The sequence below is a fragment of the Eriocheir sinensis genome, chromosome 15 (genome assembly GCF_024679095.1).
Source record: "Eriocheir sinensis breed Jianghai 21 chromosome 15, ASM2467909v1, whole genome shotgun sequence".
In the NCBI taxonomy this organism is placed as follows: domain Eukaryota; kingdom Metazoa; phylum Arthropoda; class Malacostraca; order Decapoda; family Varunidae; genus Eriocheir; species Eriocheir sinensis.
In genome coordinates, this window is record NC_066523.1 from 16374312 (window position 1) to 16381854 (window position 7543).

At 43.2% G+C, this 7543-nt stretch overlaps 1 non-coding gene across 1 annotated transcript; it reads left to right on the top strand.

The window, feature by feature from the left end:
- The first annotated feature begins 210 nt into the window (after window positions 1-210).
- Trnav-uac (transfer RNA valine (anticodon UAC)) lies at window positions 211-283 on the top strand. The gene has a single exon. It is a non-coding gene; the product is annotated as a tRNA-Val (tRNA).
- The last annotated feature ends 7260 nt before the right edge of the window (window positions 284-7543 follow it).

A 7543-nucleotide genomic window follows, 5' to 3' on the forward strand; every position in this document is an offset into this window, starting at 1 on the left:
GTTATGTTTGTGTGTATGTGTGTGTGTGTGTGTGTGTGTGTGTGTGTGTGTGTGTGTGTGTGTGTGTGTGTGTGATAAGTTTGTGTCTGTCATCTGTCTGTCTGTCTGTCTGTCTGTCTGTCTGTATATATGTCTGTATGTATGCATGTCTCCGTCTGTCTGTGTGTATTTGTGTCACATAAATCCCCATAGCCACGCGCTACTTTACATGCTCTCGTAGTGTAGTGGTTATCACGTCTGCTTTACACGCAGAAGGTCCCAGGTTCGAGCCCTGGCGGGAGCAAGTTTTAGTTATGTTTTTAAACGTCATATTAGTTCTCATCAACATTAATATGACAGTGTTCGCTGTTTTTTTTTTTCCTATTTTCGGTGCGAGACTTGATTGGTTGTAAGATTCGGCAGTGAAGCGGACACTCATTATACTCTCTTTTTCGGGAGGCTTTTTTTGTTATTTGTTTTTGACTTTGAGTTGCTTCCTTTATAGTTAATAAATATAGATGGTGGTAAATGTCAGGAAGTGTAGAATTTTGAGTGTAGGAAGAAATAACCCCTAAAATGATTATTCCCTGAACGACACTCCCCTCAGTAGGTATAGGTCATAGCGGGATTTAGGCTTCTTAGTGAACTCCATCCAAGAAACCAGGGCATTCAAGCAAGGAATCGCTCAAATAGAATAGTGTGCTTCATTCAAGAAGCTTCAACAGTATAAGCGCCTAAGTGATGAAGATAAATTCGATACATTTAGCATTAGTTAGATCTCAATTCATTTATGAAGTGCAGTTTTGGTCTCCGTACTATGGAATGGGCATCACCTTGTTTGAGTCTGTGAAGGGGAGGATGGGAGAAATGATTCGGGGGGGTATGAAACTTACCATATGAGGATAAGGTTTAAACGTATAAAAATTAATTCTCTAAAAAGCACAGTGCTCGAGGAGACTTGATTAAAGTTTATAAATGGGCGGAGGGCTGTAATAAGGGCGATGTCAAGAAACTTCTGTTGATAAGAAAGCTAAGACGGACGTAATGATTTGTTTAGTTTTGATATGAATAGATTTAACAAAGTCAGGGAAAAACATGGTTAATAGAGTGATGGATGAGTGAGACAAGCTAGGAAGTCATGTAGTGAGTGACCGATGGGCGACGGACACTCTGAAGGAAGGGCTATAGATAGATTCACGTATAGGAAGGTAATGTGCTTTTATATTCTTCCACTTCTTATATGGCAGTGGCAGGCGTGGGTGATGGTGGGATGAGGTGGAGATTTTGAGGAAGCGGCTTAGTGTGGAGGGAGTTTGAAGTGGACTGGAGAAAGGTGGGGTGGAATAAGAGGAAGACGGTGGGGTGAAAGGGAAGGTTGTCTCGGGGTAGGGTGAAGGAAAGGTGGGGAAAGGTACAGGTTGGGAAAGTGGGGGGCAGGTGGGGTAAAGTGGGGAAGATGGGGGTGGGATAGGGTGAAGGAAGGAATGAAGGGCTAGATGGGGAAGAATAGGATGAGGTGAGGAGGAAGGGGTAAAACTGGGGAGGGTGTGCAGGATGGGTGGATGGGTAAGGAAGGGGCAGAGAAGAGTAGGGAGGGGGAGGGGAAAGGGATAAAAGTGTGAAAGGGAGGTTTGATAAGTGGAGGCAGGTTGGAAAAGAGGGACGGGGAAAAGGATACAGAGGGATGTGAAGAGCGGGGTGGAGGGGTGGAAGAGGAGTGAGGAAGAGGAAAAAGAATGGAAAAGGGAAGGGTGTGAATGGCAGGGTGGAAAAAAAGGAAGAGAGGGGAGGAAGGGATATGGAAAGGCGTGATGGGTGGTGTGAAGGGATGGGGGAAGGGTGGAGAGAGAGGGTGTGAAGGAGGGTAGGAGGGTCACTGGGGGGGACGGGGTGGTGGTGGTGGGGGGGGGGCAGCATCCATCACCCCCACCTGTTGTTACGCTCAGTGCCGTGTTTGTTCATCCCGGAAATTAGTATTAACTTGGGTACTTTTCGAGCATCGCATTGTATTTAGGCTGATGGACGACGTGTGTGTGTGTGTGTGTGTGTGTGTGTGTGTGTGTGTGTGTGTGTGTGTGTGTGTGTGTGTGTGTGTGTGTGTACGTGTGCTTGTGTGTATATCTCCCACGTTAGATGTTTTAGTGTCTGTGCCATAATATGTATACAGCTCAGCGCAGTATGCTTTGTGTTGTGACCATCAGCGACAGGTTGACGCTAGGTGCGGTTCCTTGCGGCTCTTTGCTGTTCGTAGTTAATACAGGAGACCAAACTCATCATGGGATCGGAGTAACCAAGCGTTCGGATATTGATAGAAAATCTTGTATACCATGGAGTTACAGGGTATCAAATTGATCATGCCCTTTTGTCTCTTGCCCAGGTTACTCTCCATCACGAAACACAGCCTGAGATACACTCTCGCATACATCTACTGCAATGAAATATTTGGTACTAGGTAAGCAGGTAAACAAGAGGCGCCTTATCACACAGTCGCCAAGAAGCTGAGCGGCGGCCGAGCGGCTGGTTTGCGGCGACTGACGCGTTGTGGTCGACGGCTGTGTCAATACCGTGGGTCGCATGCGGTGTCCCGCCCAGTAATTACGGCAAAACACGACGGGAAGCAGTCTCATTAGGATCTCGCCCGCCGGTAACACTGACCACAAGGAGCGGGGTCCCTGCTCTCCGTGCGCCAACTTCTTCACAACAGCATGGCCCCGCCGCGCGCAGGTGTTGGGCTCGTAACATATCGAGAAAATGATTCCAGTTGAGCGCTGCCTCGGTGTGTGTCAGCGCCAATTAGAAACTATCTGATTGAGGGTAACAAACATATACTGTATGCACACTCACTCACGCACGTCACTGCAAGAAGAGCTCTCAGCATATTATTTTCCTTCTTTATTTTCATTGCGCTCCAAATTTATCGGTCAATAAATACTCCAAATGCTGGTTTGTTCAGGGCTGGAGGCTGCGCCAACACTGGCCGCTGCCCGCCTCTCAGAACACATCGTCAGAACCAGATCCTCAGGAAATCCATCTTAGATAACAGGTGTTCATATGTATTACTAAGTCAGTCAATCTCCGGTTAAAGGAGGCAACCCAGACTTATTGTTGATATATATTACCGCATGCAAAACGCCAGTACGCGGTTACTGCACTCTTATATTTGCTCGGCAGGACTAGATGACAAGGCTCGCCGCTAAGTTCAAAGATAAGCATCTCTGAAAGACACACACACACACACACACACACACACACACACACACACACACACACACACACACACACACACACACACACACACACACACACACACACACACAACTAGTATCATTAGAATGGATGAAGCATTATAAATTCTTCTTCTTTTATTTTTTAGTTGTGGGCAAAATTCGGGGTTTCCTGTGTTCCTAGGTGGAAGAAAAGTGGAACAGTCACTCCTGTCCGCAGTGGTATTATATGACCTCCGCTGGGAGTCTGAGTGTGAGAGAAAAATTTCCATTAGTCTAACATCGATTTTAGCGGGCCTTTTTATTCCCGTTTTTGTTTCTTGGCCTTGAACTTATTACCTTGTAAAAAAAAAAAAAGCATGTTTTCCCCTCCTCGTTTGACCTATATTGAGGAGCTCCCCATAATCCACCTGAATTTTTTTTTACATATGATCTCTAGTCTTTTGGAAACAACCAATTACTGATACTGTGTGTGTGCTTAACCCTCACACTGCCTCCTCGCTCCCTAAACCAATTATTCTATTCCACCACGCTTGCCATCTCCAAATAATCCGTTGGTTGAGTTGTTTTTCTCAGTTACTTTCCCGAGAACCTGAAGTGCATGGTCCTCTATTACACTCTTTACCGTTCCTAATCCTGTGTGTGTGAATGTGTGTCTCTGCAGCGCTCCCATTGAGGTGGCCGCCGTAGCTCATCGCGGGGGCAGAAGACTGGTCGCGGGTAATGCTTTTCTGTGGCACTGACGGGACGCTTAATTTCCTGAGCAATGTTTACGGGGAGGGAGTGCGAAGGGGACTTGGGGATGGCGGGGCCGGTGAGACGCAGGGGCAGGCGGCGGCTCCACTAACACCCATTAATTACAAGTCTGATTAGCAAACTAGAAATTACCTTTTATTTACTGCCTTTGCGGGTATTCTTCATCAGCAACAATATCTATAATTTGCTGTAATTTGCTCATCATAATGTTTTACGGCGGCGGGCGATGGACAGGCTCTTTTGGGGCCTGGATTTGCATAGTGTATTTCAGCTCTTTGTGGCTACTTTCTCCCCTGATGGAAGTATTATGTATTGCCTCAGAAATTGCCACTCTCCACAACCAGGGGAGGGCTGCTAATGGCGCCCCTAGGAGGAAGCTCTACGTACACACCACCACCACCTACACCACCACCCACACCACCACCATCACAACCCACCTGGACCAAGTCGCCGCCGCCATTCGCTCTTCAACCAGCCACCACGGCCACCGCCACCTCCACCGCCACCCCCACCACGCACCCTGCCGCCCACAATGCCAAAACACTACCGTGTCGCCTTAACCCCCTCCTCCAATACTTGTATACTTGTATAAAAAGTTAGTTATATTATTTTATTATTTCATTATTATCATTGCAAATAATAGTAATAATAATAACAATAATAATAATAATAATAATAATAATAATAATAATAATAATAATAATAATAATAATAATAATAATAATAATAATAAGGATAATAAGGATAGTACAAAATATATTGTTATTATTATTATGATTATTATTATTATTATTATAATGTGTGTGTGTTTGTGTGTGTTAATAATAATAATAATAATAATAATAATAATAATAATAATAATAATAATAATAATAATAATAATAATAATAATAATAATAATAATAATAATCTAACAATAATAATAATTATAATAGAGGAAATGATGCAAATATGGGCTATCATTTTTTTCTCCAATTATCCTTGAGTTTTAGCGGCGGAAGATGAAAATAATACCTGCATTACAAAATACAGGTATTATGTTTACTATACGATAAACATGCAACGTCCTTAAATATCTTTACAGATTTCTGTTCAATAACTTTTTTATTCAATTACTCAAAATCACTGTTTGTTAATTGTGTGCCCACAGTGAACACATCATACACTGAACTCACAATTCACCTCTTTTATCATCAGAAAAGTTCCTGTCACCGAAAAGGCAGACAGCATCTTCATCTCCTGGCTTTTGTGTCCCAACAGGCATTTCTATCTCGCTGTCTCACTGTCACCGTCCTGTAAAATATCTGCACCAGGTCCACTGTCTGAGTCTTCATTGTATACTTTCCTACCAACCTGGTTGTTTCTCTTTATTGGAGCCTTTTCTTTGGTCTGCTCTTTCTTGAATCAAAAATCTAAACTCTTCTTCGGTTTCTCCACAATTGACTTCTTTAGAGATTCATTTAGTGATTTCTTGTAAGGAGTTCCTGTTATGGGACACACACCAGCTCTCTTTCGACCCCTGTTATTCGTCTTCTTTCTGATGGCTGGAGCCCATATTAGCACCTGGTAGGGTAGCCCATATTACCAGCATCAAGCCATATTTCAAATATGAGTAGTATCATTTAACATTGGCTAATAAAATATATGGCGACTTTAAAGTTCAATTCTTAAACTTATCACTTGACCTTAGAAAATAAACTTGTAAGGTAGCATATGCATGGAGAAAAAAGAAAACACCTTAAAAAAAATCTTTAACACTGTGACAAAAATGATCATATGCGTCACGCATCTGTCCAATGGGCTGATCGCCGACCAACTGAATACAAAAGTTCGTTGCCCCTGCAAGTAATGACTAATATGTCTCCCAACAAGATACAGGGCGTCACATAGCTAGAATCTCGTTTGCCCATATTTACACCCTAGCCCATATTTGCACCATTTCCTCTAATAATAATAATAATAATAATAATAATAATAATAATAATAATAATAATAATAATAATAATAATAATAATAATAATAATAATAATAACACTACTACTACTACTACTACTTCTACTACTACTACTACTACTACTACTACTACTACTACTACTACTACTACTACTACTACTACTACTTCAGAACAGTTCTTTTCAGAAATAGCGTGTTATGCTCAGGGCCTCATATGTGGAATTCTTTGCCAATAGAAATCAAGCAACTTTTACACAGTGGTAACTTTACTTTATTTAAGAAATCATTAAAAACTCATCTGCTCACTGTTCAAAATAGTTTAGGGTAATTAATTATATTATTACTTATATATACTTTTGTATTCTGTACTGTATGTATATATTATCTGTATATATAATTAGGTAGGTTCGTACTGTAACCTTAAAAAATATAAAGAAAAATAAAGTCTGTCGGGAAGCCTTGGCTTGACAGACTTAGCCAATGCTAAGTATGCATAATATGAAATGTATTAAATAACATTTTGTTCCTGTAATGTAATGGCAATAAACATTTACTTACTTACTTACTTACTACCACTACCACTTGTGTGTGTGTGTGTGTGTGTGTGTGTGTGTGTGTGTGTGTGTGTGTGTGTGTGTGTGTGTGTGTGTGTGTGTGTGTGTGTGTGTGTGCGTCTTTCCTTCCTACTCGTTATATTGCATAATTATCTTTTATTTTTACCCCCACAGAGGGCAAGGTGCTCCTCCCATCCAGACGAGCCCCGAGCACGGCGCACGACCAAAAAGTCTCCATGGGTCAAACAAAGAGCAAGAGGAGGCGGTGGCGAGGGTCGAGGAGGAACGAATGGAAGAGGTGTCGAGGGGGCAGATGATGTGGGGGCGAGGCAGGGGCGAGGCAGGGGCGAGGCAGGGGCGGGCCACGTCGACACACCAGCCTGGCCGGGACGTCTGCCACCTCACACCCGAGAGAAGCCGTCATCTCGGCGCGCCCATTGTATCACGGACAATAAATATTGGATAATGGCTGAAACCGAACCTTCTCGTTAACACTATCTGTGTAACCCGAAGCCGCGGCGAGGCCCGGCCACATACGGCTATCTGGCCCCGCGCGGCTCCCTTGTGTCCGCCTCGTTTTATGGCCCAAAGCATTTCGTTCCCTCGCCTACGCATCGGGCGGCATTCACGCGACGCTAACTTCTTAACTTCATGTCCTGAGGGGGTTACTTGAAGGGGTGAAAAAAGTGTATGAATCAGCGCTTATTACCGCGTGTGACAGGTGTACAGGTGATGTGGTTAGTCACTCTACTTCATGCTACCTTCCTCATGTCTCTCAGGCTTTACTTCAGGGAGTAAAAAATTGCATGAATCAGTCCTTATTACCGTGTGTGACAGGTGTAGGTAAAGGTGATGTGAGTAGTCAGTTCACCTCCCGCTATACCATCCTCATTACTTCCAGGTGTTACTTTAATTGGTAAAAAATATATGAATGACATTTTAATACCGACTGTGAAGTATATACTGTTAGTCACTTAGCCCCAGTCCCGCTAAGTTCATGTCTCGGGTGTTATTTGAGACGGTAAAAAAGGTATGAAGCATCGTTCAATACAGGATGTGATGTGACAGGCGGGCAGC